Source organism: Mytilus galloprovincialis, chromosome 13 (assembly GCF_965363235.1).
Source record: "Mytilus galloprovincialis chromosome 13, xbMytGall1.hap1.1, whole genome shotgun sequence".
In the NCBI taxonomy this organism is placed as follows: Eukaryota; Metazoa; Mollusca; class Bivalvia; order Mytilida; family Mytilidae; genus Mytilus; species Mytilus galloprovincialis.
In genome coordinates, this window is record NC_134850.1 from 43,593,690 (window position 1) to 43,611,590 (window position 17,901).

Consider the following 17,901-nt stretch of genomic DNA (forward strand, 5'->3'; position numbering starts at 1 on the left):
ATCAGTAGTTTTTTTTATTCAGAGTGAGTTGTATAATAAAATCTTTTGACCGCATCAACTAAAACTGACCATATTTGCTTTTTTTTATGTGAGTCTATATAGTTGCAGAGTACTTCAGTTATATATTTTTTTTTAATACTGTAGTATATATAAATAACTGCAATATTGGAAATTGAACAAACATCAGTAGTTTTCATACCTCAGACTGACTCATGTAACAGAAATATGTGTCTGCATCAATCAAAACTGACCATATTTGACAGCATCAACCAAATCTGACCATATATGACTGCATCAGCCAAAACTGATCATTTTGCTTTTTTTAATGTAAAAATGCGCGAAGCGGGTTTTTTAATAGTGTGCACCACATTTTTTATGTTATTTCGAATAGACAGAAAAAAATGATTAGTCATTTCTTATAATTTAATTCTAAATTCCATTTTAAACCTTGCCAAACCATGAAAAAACGTTGATGACATTACGGTCACATGACTAACTTATGTCTATGGGCGCTGATAACACAATAATGACAGAAGACCCGTTACATCCAAACTTAAATTATTAAATAATGAACCGTCACAAAAAGTGACTTTTTAAGTCAGTAGTTCATGATGGTTTTTTTTTAAACAAAACTATTTAATGGCATCATCCAACACTCACACCACTGATTCATATACTTTATTTTAAAATGAAAAGTACATGTATGAGAAGTTCTCTTCTTGGAAAGGTATACTGACTATACTGTTGATATAATTTGAAGAAGGAAAATGATTGGTTTTGTTTGTAGCCTTACGTCCAGTGGCAAATATTTCATTCATGTTCAGATCGAGTATATTTTTCTGACGTTCCAGACTCCCAGATATTATTCATTGTCGTTATGGATAAGTTTGGCAACGAGATAATGCAAATCTGAGACCTCAGTGCAAATGTACACGCAGTTTTCTTGCGTTTAACAACACTGTGTTCATTACTATGATATCCCATAATTCATCCACTGTACAATTTTCGTTTGAACATTTGTCAAAACAGAATCTTAAATCACGAATGTAAATCCATGGCAAACAAGGTAAATTAAGATTAAATTTACTTGAATTAAATGCAGAGTTATATTTACGAAGAGACTGCTAAAAACGGGGAACGAAGAAACGTTAAAAATGATGTTTCATTTGCAATCTCATAAAAATATTTCTCCGATGAGTTGGATAACCTCCTATCCACTTCGATATTTGTACATGTAACTTTTGATCAGTAAAAAATATAGAAACATCTGCTTTTATATAATAGTAAAGTATTTGGAACTGATTTTTTCTTCTAAATTCTAAATTGCCCTTTCTGCAGTGACGTCATTTAGAACTGTTCTACAGTCCTGACTGATTTAGTCAGTTCTGCTGACAGTTCTACGGTTAGAACTGATTTGGTCAGTTCTACCTAGAACAGTTTTAGACAGTTCTACCCTAGAACTGATCCTGACAGTTCTACCTAGAACTGGTTTAGTCAGTTCTAGATAGAACTGATCTTGACAGTTCTACCTAGAACAGTTCTAGGGTAGAACTGTTCTAGCTAGAACTGTTCTAGGACAGGTTAGAACAGTTCTATGACAGAATATTCTGACAGTTCTAATGAGAGGTTAGAAGTGATCTCCACTGTAGTATTCGGCAAAATTACGAAGTAAAAGAGGGACGAAAGATACCAAAGGGACAGTCAAACTCATAAATCTAAAACAAACTGACAACGCCATGGCTAAAAATGAAAAAGACAAACAGAAAAACAATAGTACACACAACACAACATAGAAAACTAAAGAATAAACAACACGAACCCCACCAAAAACTTGGGGTGATCTCAGGTGCTCCGGAAGGGTAAGCAGATCCTGTTCCACATGTGACACCCGCCGTGTTGCTTATGTGATTACAAATCCGGTAAATAGTCTAATTCGGTAGGTCACATTCATGAAAGGGAAGGGGATTGTAGTTACGACGTAAGGAACATATCCGATATCATTTGTGAAACGGTTATTCCATAACGGTCAACCAACTCGTGATGGCGTCCGAAAAATTTACGAAGGGATGATTTCAACTTCACCATTTGGAACTCTTGGTTTAATAGCTTCCTTGTGAGCAGTAACCCTCTATCAAGAAAATCATGATAGGAAATGCAAGCACGGGAAAATCGTATCAATTGGGAGATATATACCCCGTATGCAGGTGCTGCTGGAATGTTGCTACTTAGAAATGCAAAGTTCACAATTAGAAAGCTGAAATCATCTCTTTTGTCGTAAAGTTTTGTTTTCAACCGACCCTCATTGTCAATTTCTAGATGTAAGTCAAGTAAAATATCCACAAATATGTAAGGTTTCCTTAATCCACGAAAATTGTTACCAACGAAAATTAATGAATCCACAGTATATAATTTGAAGAACGAACGGTATTACGTTATTTTTAAACCATTACCCTGTAAAAGACTGAAATAAAACGCATCAGCCTTCGGTCCTTTTGGGTTTCATTGTTGTCGGTTTTTCTATGGGAATTAACAGTGCACGTTTATACTATATAGTTGCGTTCACTCAGACATTTGCAAATAAACCAAATAAAATCAAAGAAACTCGAAACTTACAGATACAATGATAATACTATTCGCATTTATAAAAGCTTTTGTATATATTTATCATGCAAAAGTGGTCATCCGAGTCCCAGAAGCTATCACAAAAGAGACAATTTGAAATTTGAAATTAAAATTTTCGTAATCTTAGCAGACATAACAACTTCAACTGCATATGACGTATACATTTTATAACTCGAATAAATTAAAAAGCATACAGCTATTACTTAGGCTGCAAAGAAAAAGTCATTTGTGTTTCATTGTCAAAGTAAAAATTGCATTTCAGATCTTATTTGTTTTTTTTGGTTGATTATGTTGTGCATAAATCATGCCGATAGTTCCTCGTCATTTCTTGTGCTTTTATAGTTGATAGTGCGGTATGGATTTAATTCATTATTAAAGACCGTATAGTAACCTGTAGTCGTAAATTTCAATATCATTTGTTCATTTGTAAAGATTTGTCTCATTGACAATCATTCTAAATATTCTTATTGTTCATATGTAATATGAACTACAGACGCATTTCATTTATTGTGATAGAAAGAATTTATTCGTCAAGTTATTCAACAATTATAACAAAATCGTACCTGAATACACGAGCAGCTGTTTACCGACTGGGACCATTGTAATAGCAAAATCCATATAAGGTCAAATTTGCATAAACGGGAGAATTAAATCGTTTAATCCCGCTGCAAGTGTTTGCACCTATCCTAAGTAAGAAATCTGATGTACAGTGGTTGTCGTCTGTTCATGTAGTTCATATATGTTTCTCTTTTTTCTCTTTTTTTATAGGTTTTTATAAATTGTTACTTTGATGGACAGTTGTCTCATTGGCACTCATTCCACATCTTCGTATCTCTCTCAGTTGATACAATATTCTTGGGTTTGTGTTTCATGATTTTCTTGATAGATTGATGCTTTCATAGACGATTTTAACCACTGGTTTCAAATTAAAAAAATATAAGTTATTTCGTGGATTTTTTTATATATATAACATCCATCATATTTTTGGTTGACACATAAGTTGTTTATATAATTCTAAATTCATTCGTTTCTTCGATAGCTACAATACAGACTGAAACTAATTACCGATATCAACGGTCCAACTTGTGCCATGATATCAACTGAACAAAATATCGTTGTTGTTTTGTTTTTTAATTTGGCATATATTAAATCTTTGTCATGTTTACGTACGCTATATTGTATACGATATAAACAGTTAATATTAACAAACGGAAAAATTAAGTTTTTAATATTTATTTTCAGAAAATACAATTAAAACAAAAGTCATAAACACAAACATGATTGATGAATAAGGAGTAAAAATTTCCACATTTAAGAAGACCATTATCATAAAATAAACATTGAACACCCATTTCAGTTTATGATCCGTTATCTATACATGTATGCATGTTATATTGACTTGTTAAAAACTATATTATTGAGAGGTTATTTCATACTAAAATGATAATACTAAGACTTGCGGTTGACTATAAATAACTTATCAGAATTCACATCTTGTTGTTAACTAAAATGTAACAAAAAGATTTGGTACACACACTGGAGATTTTTTACATGTAACATAAAATTTACATTGCAGCATATCGAATATGGTACTAAAAAGTAATTTCTTTTAAACTGATACGTATTAACAATTTTTTATAAATTTCAGAACAATCCATGTTTAAATGAAATCTTTCATCTACACATTAACAAGCATTACATGTTTCTTAATATCATTAAAAGGCAGATAAGCCATATAAATCTCATACTCATCAAGTTACAACCAATGAGCTATTGTCAACCTTTAACGATTAGAAAAAAAATAAACATTACATACATCGATGACAAAAGATTCTTACTCAGTTCAGAAGAAATTAATATAAAGCAGTATTGAACAGTTTACAAGAAACGTCATTCTTTTTCCTCTTGTTGTCTTAAAGACAGTGGTACCAGTTATGATTGATATCATTTACTTAAATAACGTATATACAAATGTTCAAGTTTCACGTCATTGAAGCAGTTTCAAATATTTTAAAAGTTTTAAAAGTTACCGCGGCGTGCACATATTTCGTTAGTTGACTTTAAAATTCGCGTTTACTAGTAAACGCCCGTTTACTTCATTTACGTTAACGCGGTCAAAATGGAAATTTATAATGTCTACTCGAGTAAACGCGCGTTTACTCTGTGTCCGTTTAATTAGTCAGTAGTAAACGGCCGTTTACTTCAGATTTCACTAGTTTAATTTTACGTGCACGTAAAAGTAAACGGACGTTTACTACAGATTTCTTAATTGTATTTTTACATGCACTTGAGAGTAAACGCGCGTTTACTTTTCGCGTTAACTAATTGTGTATATTATAAAATAATTGTCGGATGCATTTGTACATTTATTTACGTTGTTGAAATGACTTAATATTTTACGTATATGTGTTGTGAACCTTAACAATCAAAAATACTTTTTATTAGAAATATAAACATTTATTAATTGCAAAAAAAGTCAGTTCCAAAAACTTTCAACAGCGGATTTTCTATTTTTCTGTTCAAAAATTACATGTATAAATATCGACTCACAATTAAACTGGCATATTTAAAAAAAAAAATTCAATAAATTGATTAAAGAAGTGTCATTTCATTAAATGCAATCGTCAATATGTTGATCGAAAATGGACGGATGGATATTTTGATGTACCTTATCATGTGATATATTAGGTCAGTGTATCAAGGATACGAGTACAATCTACGTTAACGCGCGTTTACTACAAACAGTAAACGGGCGTTTACTTTTTTTTTACAAAAATAGAAGATACGCCTTTTTCGCGTTAACGCGACGAAACGAGAAAGTAAACGCCCGTTTACTCTTCACAAAATTAGAAGACACGCGGTTTTCGCGTTAACGCGGAGGTAAACGCGAAAGTAAACGCCCGTTTACTATTTATGTCTACTAAAATTTCGTAGTTAACGCAGAGTTAACGCTGCGTTTACATGAAGTGCACGCGAGTAAACACCGCGTCAACTTTTTAGGCCCGTTTACATGTAATGCTTGGTCTGCACCCAACTGTAAGTCCAAGTTATTGAGCCTTTACCTATTTTTAGCCCATGCATAATGCATAATTCCACAAAGATTCAAATTTTTTTTTGAGTAAGGCAATGCGTTTAGAATCTGATTCCTTACATATGACCAAATGCTGCAATAAATCATGCAAAACAAGAAATAGACGAATATTATACGTTCCTAAATAATACGAAAGCTTCTTAATTCTGTACTTTTTTTTCACGAACCCATGTCGCACTCTTATGTGAACAATCACCCCGTTGTCATCCTCCCATATTTCGTAGTCTGGATAATCATCGAAAACTACTTTTGTATATTTAGCAGCCCAATCGTTTTCAATTTCATCTTCGTTCTGACCGTTATCTAAACATCCTTGAGAATCTTCATTTACACTTTCATCATCCTCACTTTTTTCTATTTGTTCTGATGCTAACTGCTCATACATCATTCGGACGAATTCGTGATTGTTTGACTTAAAACCATGTTCTAAAATATATTCGGCTATGAGATTCATTGTCTTCTCTGTAAAGTAATCATCCCTGTAAATAAAGTATGCCCCATCTTCTCTACTGTCTTCTGGAAACACCGAGTTCGAAACATACAGCTGTTCATACGAATATTCAAGGTATGCAGATAGCTTACCTGTTAGTAACCTATCGTCAACTTTTATTTTATTCGAACTTGATAATGTGGAAGTAAAAGGTAAACACAATTGCATAATTGTTGGAATACTCCCATACTTAAAGAGTACTGCTTCAAAAAAGTCAGTAAATTGTGATACAAGGCTTGATCGCTTTCCTCCGTCTAAAAGGTCATCTAAAAATTCCTTTACATTTCTGGAACTAATGTTCTGTGCATTTTCTTTTAAATTCTTTAATAGGAATTCGACGTTATTTGTAAAACCTTTTGCTACGAGATTTTCAAACACGTAATTACCAATATTATATCTTCTTCTATCTTTCATAGAAGAAGTTAAAATGTAGTTTAGCCATTTTTTGTTTTCATCCCATTTTTGACAGTTTTCGTATACTTTTCTAGTAGTAATGATAAAATAAATTTTGTTCATCAATATATCTGTCTCTATTTCTACGAAGGTGTTATTATTGTCTGTCCATCCTATTGGTCTACAGAAGGTATGGAAGACTGTCATTCCGGCATGTATCATGATTTCTTTACATAAATCTGGATGAAACTTAACCAGAGCTGAGTTTGTTCCAACACTTGTTAAACCATTTAAAAGAGATGCGTATTCGTACGATTTAACATCTTTTACATTTTGAAAGAAAAAACTTAACATATCATCGTGTCTATGAATCAAAGTCACATGTTCCAGATAAAACCCAACGAATGTAGATGTTTCATCATCAATTGAAAGCATGCTGATAAGTTTATTAACAATGTGCTTATAATCATAGAAAAGGAAAGTCATCTGGTCCTCAAGAGGATCCCTATGCCCCTTTGGTCTCATGTATTCCCACATAAATGTTAAATCACAAAATGGCAAAACATCGGCATCATCCCCATATGATACTAATATAGCTTCCTGAATGGTGTTATGTTGAAGAACATAAATATCAGACACTTTCTGACGCTTGGAATTATCGCAAGACGATTCTGAAGAAGACTGTAGGTTGAAGTAAGTCCCATCTAATTTACACACAGCTGCTTTTAGTAGCGACCTTCTGAATTTTTTACTTTCAAAGTATGACAATATATGTTGAAAACAACGTTCATCAATATCCTCCATATCAAGTGAACTTTTAATTGCTGTATATACTAATGTGCAGTATTGATATTGAATCTGCTTATTATCGAAACCTTGGTTTTTCAAGTTATTCATTTCATTTACTAATGATTGAGATGCATGTGTGAAATATTCTAATCCCTGCTTTGTGAAATTGCTGTTGCTACAAAATAAATGGCAAGCCTGTGGAAAACCGATGTGCATTTCATATTGTCCAGAACATATCTCATTGAATAATTTTACACAGACCTGGAATGAATTCGGGTTTGTCTCAAACAGTTCTGACTCGCATAGCTGATTCGTACGAAAAACATTAAACGGGTTTATATTTAATCTACATTGGCATAAAGATATACCATGTTTGTTCATATGTTTTGACAGAATCAATTTATTTATATGCAAACTATTAATTTTGTCCAAATTGATAAACATTTCTTTTTCAAATAACTTGTGTCTTTCAATTAATTGCCGGATTATAACGTCGTTGCCTCGTATTGATATTATGAACTTTGATTTACAAGATTCGGCTTTTAGACAAGAATAAAGAACGTCAAGTATACCCGTGTGTACATCTTCATTGAATTTAATGTTCGATCTACCAAATAAATCTTCAATCATTACAATATTCTGATCATCAAAATTAATAAGATCCCTATTTCTCAATATTTCATCGTTTACAAATACCATTGGTGTGTACAATTTTTCTTGGTACATTTTAACTATCTGAAGACTGGTTTTGGATTTTCCACCTCCTGCTTTTGCTATGATTATTAATGCCTTGTATTTCTCCAAGATGTCGCAACATGTTTTTACATCTTCCGTTACAATGTATGTGTCATCTTTTGTGTGTTCTAATAAGAGTGCTTCAGTGTGTGCTGAAAGTAAGACATACGAATGAGATAAGAGCTTATGTCGCGTACCTAGTAAATAAACTCATCATAGATACTAGGACTTAATTTTGTATATACACCAGACGCGCGTTTTGTCTACAAAAGACTCACCAGTAAAGCTCGAATCCAAAAAAGTTTAGAAGGCCAAAATAAAGTACGAATTTGAAGAGCATTGAGGACCCTAATTCCTAAAAGTTTTGCCAAATACAGCTGAGGTAATCTATGCCTGAGGTAGAAAAGCCGTAATATTTCAAAAATTCTAAATTTTGTAAACAGTTACTTTATAAATATAACCATATCAATGATGATTCATGTCAGCACAAAAGTGCTGATTACTAGGCTGGGGATACCCACGGGGAAATAAATCTCAACCAGCAGTGACATCGACCAAGTGGTAGTAAATAAACTCATCATAGATACCAGGACTAAATTTTGTATATACGCCAGACGCGCGCTTTGTCTACAAAAGACTCATCAGTGACGCTCGAATCCAAAAAAGTTAATGTGCATCTTTTACTCTCGAACAATGTAGTCAAGAATGTATTAGATTTTGTATATTTTGTTATCTTGGTTATTTTTCTCTGCATTCATTTTTTCTTTATCTTATATGGTTTTTTTTACCCAAAATAAAAAGGGTCAACTTTACTTATATGTGTCTGTTGGTGGTCAATACCACATAGTAGTTTTATACGGCTAGGGCATTTATGCTGCTGATTAATAATGTATATAAAATAATAGCCGGGTGTGTCAGTCTCTCCTGTCGGTACCTAGCCTCTACTGTACCAAGACTCGATTTTTACCTTGTCTTGGCAATGCACGGATACTGGTCTCATTCGAGGCCAGGCAAACCTGTTGGAGACAGGGGAGAAACAAGAGCGCCATAGATGCAGTGTGCATGCCCTTGCGCGTAGATCGAAACTGTGTTCAAAGACACACAAAGAAGCACTCAAGGACTTAAAAAAACGTACTAGAAAGAAATGGAAATGTGATCACACCTGGATAAGCAATCAGCAGAGTAAAGACACAACGACAAAACTAATTAATAGTATAAAATCAAAAGAAATCGAATCTTCTCTAAAAAAAAAAAGTATATTCTGTCAAAGACAAAGAAGTAAAACGTAAAAAAACATAAATAAGGCAATATACCTAACCTCATTTGCCGTGTTCGCACTCGTAGTTGTGGGAGTGTTATTCACACTTAAACTAAACACAACAACGTTCCCATTAAAAAAAACTCATTGTTTACATTTAGTTTACATCATGTTTTGTCTACACGCAGTCGATAGTCAATGTAGGCCTTGTGTGGGTTAAGTGTAAACAAAACAAGGTAAACAGAACATTAATTTTGCACTGTATATTTAAAAAAAAAGAGTTTTGAATAAAATTGATTTTAATAACAATTATTGATTAATATAAAATGGAAGATGTGGTATGATTGCCAATGAGATAACTATCAACAAAAAACCAAAATGACACAGACATTAACAACTATAGGTCACCGTACAGCCTTCAACAATGAGCAAAGCCCATACCGCATAGTCAGCTATAAAAGGCACCGATAAGACAATGTAAAACAATTCAAACGAAAAATCTAACGGCCTTTATTTATGTAAAAAAATTAGTAGTTCCTTGCCTTGCCGAATTATTTGTCTGAACTCGATACATTGCTTTGTTATAACAAACAAAGCATTAAGGTAGCTTTATTAACCTCGTATCAAGAAACAAATCATCATCATTTGCAAACCTAATTCATGTTAAAATATCTTCCCGATTCGACTTGACGTCATAGAAATGTTTGCCAGTGGTTTTTAATCAACAATTCACTCATCGATGTGGTGATTATATAAGATTGTGTGGTACATTGAATTGTTTAGCTATTATTTCAGATGCGGGTAAACGCGGTAAGAAATAAAAAAAGCATCTATTTGTAAGGCGCGTACTATTATTTTTAAGCTTATTTCGTTGTTGTTAAGAGATTATAGAACACAAGTATTTGTTCATTGTGTATTTAATAGCGACTTTAGGGGTGGTGGCATCCGAGAGTCCTTTTTGGGACGACACACGCAATTGAATTGGATATATAGTTAGACCCTCCACCCCTTTATTCTGGGTTTGGAACCCTTTTTAACAAATGCCTGGAACTGCCCTTGTAATCGAGACATCTTTAGTGTATGTAAAGTACTGCAAATCATCAAAATGGCTTTCATGATTGCTAGATAAGTTGTCCGAGAAATTTAAATTCGATTCTTTGTAATGAGCCTTTAAATAACATATAGATTACAAATTTGAAGAAATCTTATGTACATGCAATTAAACCAGGTGTATATATGTGAAAAATTATTAATGTGAAAGCAGTGTACATTGCATTAAACTAATTGTAAACATGTTTACTGTACATGGCGTTTGGTGTGAACACGGCCTAAATGGTAAACACAATCTCCAGTGTACCATGTATATCCAAAGATTGGAAAGTATTAACCTCGGAAACTCAACAACTCGAAAAGTGGAATGAACACGATAAAGAAGCATTGAACACAGCACATCAAAGATGTTTAAATTATAGAACAGTTCGGAGTCGAACTAGACATAAATTTAGAGGAAGTATCAAGGAATGGGATCAGGAAGACAATACTCAGACGGAAGAATGGTAAAGTACATGGCTTTACTGCAATAACAGATAGAATGCTTGAAACATACATCGAAACTAGCACCATTATTTTTCATGAACTGCTAAAACAAATCAGAAGGCATGACCCTATTCCAAATAATTGGGAAAGAGTTCCAGAACACTTCTTACAAGGAGTTCACTAATGATGAAGTAGATCTTGTCTTTTACCTGTAAAATTTGTCTCTTTTCATTATATATAATTCAAGTAAATAAGCAAAAACGCAATAAAATCGTCGATACTGCTATTTTAGGGCGATAACTCCTGTAAAAAGTTGCCAGACAGTTATGATATGATAAACAGTATGTAAACTTCAACATTTAAAGTGTTGTCACTTTCAGATGTATTTTTTGTATAGCGATTTACATCATTATATGTTTAGCTCTTATCATATTTTTTATTATGTCGGACATTTTGTTTGCCACTGAATTCATTGGATTCAATTATAAAACTAAAGACTCCAATGATGATTGTGGCCAAACTTTGTTGTTTAAGCCTAGAAGGTTTAGAACATAGAACAGATGACTTCTGTATATGTTAATATTTGACAATAGACCACGAACGTCAAATGATGAGAAAAGTTGATTCTGGTCTCTTGTTCTAGTTGAGCTAAAAATCAACCCATTATGTAATATATCAAAATTGACAAATGAAAATTACCACTGTATATTTTTAATTAGCATGAACAATACGAAGGGTACCAAATTTTGAACAGTATACGTACTTGCCTGCCCTTTCGAATCACATCGGATTACATAAAGTTTAAATAGAGTCAATGTTGCTCAGTCTCATGTTTTGTATGTTGTGTTTTATATACTGTATATTATTTCGGTTTTAGTTAATTTCTATGTTTGATGATGTATTTTTCTGACGTTTCAGTCTCGTTGAAATCACAATGACAAGTATTTTTTTGGTAAAAACCTTTTTTTAGTACAAAAGGGCACATAATTATGTTATTTGAAGAACATTTTTTTCCTAAAGCCTCGGTCACACCTTACCGGAGAGCTCGAACGGACGCCTAACGGATAACTTTTTTCAATCCGTTCATGTCCGTTAGACGTCCGTTCTTATCCGTTAGACGTCCGTTCATATCTGTTGCATGTCCGTTAAGCGTACGTTTTATCCGTCGACGTCCGTTCTGTCCATGGAAACTTTTGAGCATGTTCAAAACTTTGAACGGACATCTAACGGTTAAATGTCCGTTAGGCGTCCGTTTTGTACGGTACTCGTCCGTTTCGTTTTCGTTTTGTATCCGTTACGTGTCCGTTATACATCCGTTGGAGGTCTGGAAGATAAATTTACCAACGGACTTCTACCGGACGTTGAACGGATTAAACGGATGTTGAACGGATGAGAAACGGACTTCTACCGGACGTATAATGAATAAAACGGATGATGAACGGATCTGAAACGGATAAATACCAATTGAAAATTTCGCGTCAGAAATGCCAATTATTGGTATGTCAGATTTCTTAAGGTTCATGAATTCGTATTATTCATAATCGATCTTAGAGTATAGGCACGTCTTCACAATCAAGCAGTTCTTATTCAGGCCATACACTGTCCTTTTGGCGGCAATTTGAAGAACAAACCAAAACCAGTTACACAGAAACATTTTGAATATTTATGCGATTTACATGTATTATTATTGTCGCCTTTGATTTTCCGTATATCTTGTTCATCCGTTTTATCCGGTACGCTTCCGTTAGGTGTCCGTTTTATGCGGTACTCGTCCGTTGGATGTACGTTCGACATCCGTTCTGTCCGGTACGTGTCCGTTTTTCGTACGTTGCATATCCGTTGTGTGTCCGTTATGCATCCGTTACACGTCCGTTTTATTCAGTCAGTACATCAACGGACTCTCAACGGATAAGAATTTTGTCAACGGACAACTTTTATTTTCATCCGTTAGGCGTCCGTTCGTGCTATCCGGTAAGGTGTGACCGAGGCTTAAAGAAATATACATTTGTCTTTGTATAATATGGTCAACACATTATTCAGATTTATTTTAATATGCCTTGACTTTAATAGATCCCTCTTTTATTTCCTCTCCTTTTACAGTTAAAAAAAACCTAAGTTTTTTTTCTTTTATACAACAGTAAAATTACCTCTTGTCTAGGAAAAGTCCTTCATTTAAAAAAATATTCATTTTGAGGGTTGTTCTAATGTTCATACAGGTAATAAATAGTACGACTTTCAACACGGGGCTTTTGCCCAGACCAAACAGCAAGCTATAAAGGACCCCAAATTGACTAGTTAATCAATTCAAACAAGAAAACCATCAATCTTCTCGATAAACAAACGGAGAAATACATATGAACCACACCAACAAACGACAACAACTGAACAACAGGCTGCTGACTCAGGACAGGTGCATATACATGCAGCGGGTATGGGTAGGTTTCCTCCGCCGGCAACTAATATCAAAGTTGAAGGCAATACTTCTCCTTCTGCGTACTTTATTCTAACAACGAAAATCAGTATTTTATTGCAGGGAAATGTAAATAAGGGGGATGGGAACCAATGATTTTATGCTGAAATCACTATTTAAATGTTTACAAAACAAAATGCGAGGGAAATAGTCAGTGGTACGTTTCTAGATGCGGGAAGCGGGAATATTAAAACAAAAAATGTTTTTAAAAATAAATCGTCTGCGGGAGGGTCCGTCGAACAAGGAATTAAATTGGTGTGGTCTCAATATACAAATACCATGAGGTTTCATACATTGTTTTATTTCAGAGTAGATGGGACAAAATGTGGACATGCCTTAATGTATTTTCTCATTGAAATTTCTTACGATTTAGTAAACACAACAATCATTTCAAAACAGTCATGTTGATTTTATAGACAAAGAAAGATACATGTTTTTGGTGATTTGATTCGCATTTGATTTCTCTTTGAATTTAATGTTATTGATGTAGATCGAAATTGTAAATCGACAGAGAAATGATGCAATGTTTTTTTACAGAGATATATATTCAAAAGATAAGACCTTGTATAAACCCGATTAATGGCTCATTTGAAGCGTGTTTTTATACTAACCAATTATATTTCTCTTTCTGTGTCCTGTAACAAAGAAAGACATTGCAGACAGTTAGATTATTATGTATTCTTTCCTTATGATTTTTGAGTTTCCTACATAATAAAATTCATGGTAAATGTAGCAAAATAGCCTGATTCTTTGGTACATTGGTTTATTATTATAACGTTTCTATGTGTTATAAAAATAAACCTTAGAAGAAGGAGTATAAAAAATATTAAAAACCACAATCCATCATAACCTTAGTTATACTGTGAAGCAATAAAATATGTTGATCTTATTCAGTGACACGTGACTTTAGAATGTTTCAAAAAAATAAAATCAAAAACGAAATGCTGGCAATATCTAAATGTAGCAGTACTATAAAATTGTATCAATACTGAATAAATAAGTCCTAAACTATATACAGCTGGTAAAGACAAACAGGTATTACTTAACCAAAACAATTTGGCATATGCATAAAGAGATACATAACTTAAATTGAAACGGATGTCCTAATTTATAGTAGCTAATGTCTATAAAACAATATTAGTTACTAGTATTTCAAACAATTGAGAAGGGAAACTCTCGGGATTTAATCTTCGCCAATATAGTTATCGAACAAATTATGTAATTAAATCAATAATTTAACCAATTATACTTGACCAGCTGCTGATTTCGACAATTAAATAGTACAAGTTATGCTAGTTTTTATTTTCTATATGCATGCAAAAGTTTTATTAATGACCTAGTTCATTTGCATGATTTTTAGTTGGTTTGTACTGCATTCCAGTCACGTTGTCATTGTAGAGGTCAAGAATATGGCAGTTGTTTAAAAAAGTTTATTTCTATTTATCTTGACGTTTGCTTTTGTAGTAATGTTCTGTTGTTTCTATTTTTGTCTCCTATCATAGTTGATGTGTTTCCAGTTTAAGTTTGTGACCCGGATTTGTTTCAACTAAATCGGTTTATGACTATTAAACAGCGGTGTACTTATATCGGCTTTATTGATGAAAGCGAATTATCAAAAGCCAAAAGAATCATGCTTCAGAGACATATAAATTCGATCATAATACACCCCAGGGATTTAGTGTTTTAACGTCATGGACAGTCAAAGAATCTCATATTTTGAATCTGTAAAACTTTTAGGAGCATCAGATGTTATCCTTTTTTTTTGCTGATGTTCGTTATGCTTAGTGTTCAGTTTCCTATGTAGAATTTAAGATTGTTGATTGCATTTTCATAGTTTTTTTCCATGGTTTTGTGAGTTTTTCCTCGAGTTGTAAATTATTATTTTCATGTTTGCGTCTTCGGCCTTTTTCCACAATATAAACTTACCAATTTCACCGACTTTTCTTTCCATTGTGTCCATACGGCAATGCAATCTTTCATCATGAATAATTAATTGTTGTTTAACTTCATCAAATTTCTAAAATGTAATTTTTCCCTATTATGCCTGTATGTGCCAATTCAAAAGGTGTAATGTAAATTCTAACTTCATTTTAAAGGTAAGTCATTGCTAGTATATAAATCATAAATAAAAAGAAGTCATTCGATAATCAAAAATGGGAAGAAACCCAACAATTATATCCATAGACTTCATGATACATGAACAAACGTTTTTCTCCAATAAACAATTATAATATAATCGCTTGAGCTATTAACCGGCCAGAATTAGAATAAAAAAATACGAATAGAGCTTTAGTTGCCAAAGAGGAAACTGTCCCCATGTGAGCAAATAATAAGAATCTAAATAATTGTTAGTGTGTTGTTTTATATTGGGCCGGTGTTTATTGTACTTATAAAGATTCACCATGTTCAGAATATATAAATATAAAAAATTCTACGAATAGGTAAGACGTGTGGTATATTTGTTTACACCCTTTGCAGTATAATGTTATACATAATAACTTTTTTTAATAATACCTCTTCAATGTTGTTTACGTATTCACTTTGCTCAATCAACTTATTTTGGTATTGCAGGAGAATAGATTCATCCAATGGTCTCTGTGAAGCATCATTCAGTTTTTGCCTCATCTCATTCTCGATGTTACAAAATCGAGCAATTCGGAGAATAATATCTTCTACCTCTGTTTTATATTTTGAATATTGAGAATCGGCCAGTCTTGCTTTTTTAGCATGTCCATACAGTGTATTTCGACATTTCACTAAATCTTCTACATCTTGCTTAAGGTTTAAATTTGTTCGGCAGTTCTGAGCAAAGTTCAATAGTAAGCATCGTAGTAATGTGATATCTAGATTTGAAGTTGATAATGTTTTTTTTTGCAGGACAACAACAATGTTGTGTCCTAGATGTATTTGGATTGTGTCCATTCAGGGTCGAGCCGCTTGTGTCAAGCAATAAATCCAGTTGGTCGGGATATAAAATCCTACTTTTATTTGCTGGTACAAAACGTCCAGTCGGACATTGGCAGCATGAGGATTTGTTGTAACAAAGATGATATATATCGTGTTGATGTCTGTTGATGAAGTCTTCAAATGTCAATTTTGTGTTTGCCAAATCATTTTCTAGAACAGCTGACAGCGATTCCTTTCCGTGGTCGACTATTACAGTTGAATTTCTGTAGAAATTTTCCCGCTCCTTTTGAGCCATACTGTAGTCTTAAATAAAAAGAGAAATTATACTTTAGGATTAGTTGCTATCAATTATCTTGCACCATGACAAAATATTATGCATATCAATTGACCTGTTAAATGTAAACTGTCAAGGTAAACAGCAAATTATATTTACCGTTTTATTTAATCTTTTATTTTAGAAGATCAGAATTTATTTGTTAACGTTTAACAATGTGAAGTAAATCTGATTAAAACAACAGCTTACTGACACCCATTCGTAATTTTCGTGATGAAAACAAATGTAATCCATTCGACATTAACTTTCGTTTTAAGTTGAATTTGAATGAAGATATGCTTTTGTCTTTTGGTTTTTTTTCAAATTGGTTCTGATCTGCTGAAAAATTTTAACTGAATCATTTGGCTGTCAATGTATTAGAAATGTTTACTAAATTATTCATCGGTTATACTTAAATGATTATACCGAGAAAAAGACTCAGAACTTGTTGAGAAAATCAATACTTTAATTCATGTTACCCTGAACCTCTGTAAAAATAGATTTTCATGTCTACTGACGACTTTATCCGATTGAAAAAGTCTTGTTAAAATGTGATTTGTTCATGTAAACAACTCAGAGACAAAGGTTTCCATAGTATATTTGCAATTTACCTGTTTAAATGAGTTCCATGTTGTTCTTTTAATCATAAAATGGCTGCTTTACCGATACAAAAAATCAACAATATATTTAAGTGACGTGTTGTCATAACAAGCTGCACAATTAAAGGTATTTTTGTGTAAAAAGAAAATCGTTCATTCGTGAAAATATGAAATAATTCGATTTAAAGGGCTCGACCATTAAAACGCGTTATCAGAGGAAGACCAGCAATAGTTCAGTAACGATCAAAGCAGACGAAATATTGTTGAATTTGAACCAAAAAGACTGCAAAAGATTCAGAGCAAATTTTATTTCAATCTGATAAAATTTGACATCAATGAAACAAATTCTATGAGATAATGTATTTCTTTAAAGTGTAATTAGCTAGATATGGGTTATCATTGGATTGCAGTTTAAATTTACTGTTGAATTTATCAATTTTAATCTTCTCTGTCCATTAGTACAAAACTAACAAGAACGATTATATTTGTGTTACATTATGCTGATGTGAAGAAATCAGGTAATGCACGATTTCAGCTGCCGCGCGGACACCGGGGACTCTACTATACATATAAATTAACTCTCTTGCACTCCTTATCACAAATTTTGCAAATGCTATCTTCAAAAATTTATATTAATTTAAAGACAGATTGAGTGAATTATTTTTACACATCATTACTTGATTTTAAATTTTAATACT

General features: G+C 32.9%; 1 long non-coding RNA gene across 2 annotated transcripts; it reads right to left on the reverse strand.

Annotated features, from left to right (window-relative positions):
- Positions 1-3,864: 3,864 nt before the first annotated feature.
- On the reverse strand, positions 3,865-17,287 carry LOC143056845 (uncharacterized). 2 transcript variants are annotated; one of them, XR_012972538.1, is made up of 5 exons: positions 17,216-17,287; positions 15,899-16,594; positions 15,311-15,401; positions 13,996-14,019; positions 3,865-7,560 (listed from the first exon to the last, which is right to left on the reverse strand). It is a non-coding gene; the product is annotated as an uncharacterized LOC143056845 (long non-coding RNA). The 2 variants fall into 2 exon arrangements; XR_012972537.1 differs by having other exon boundaries at positions 3,865-8,272.
- Between the last annotated feature and the right edge of the window lie 614 nt (positions 17,288-17,901).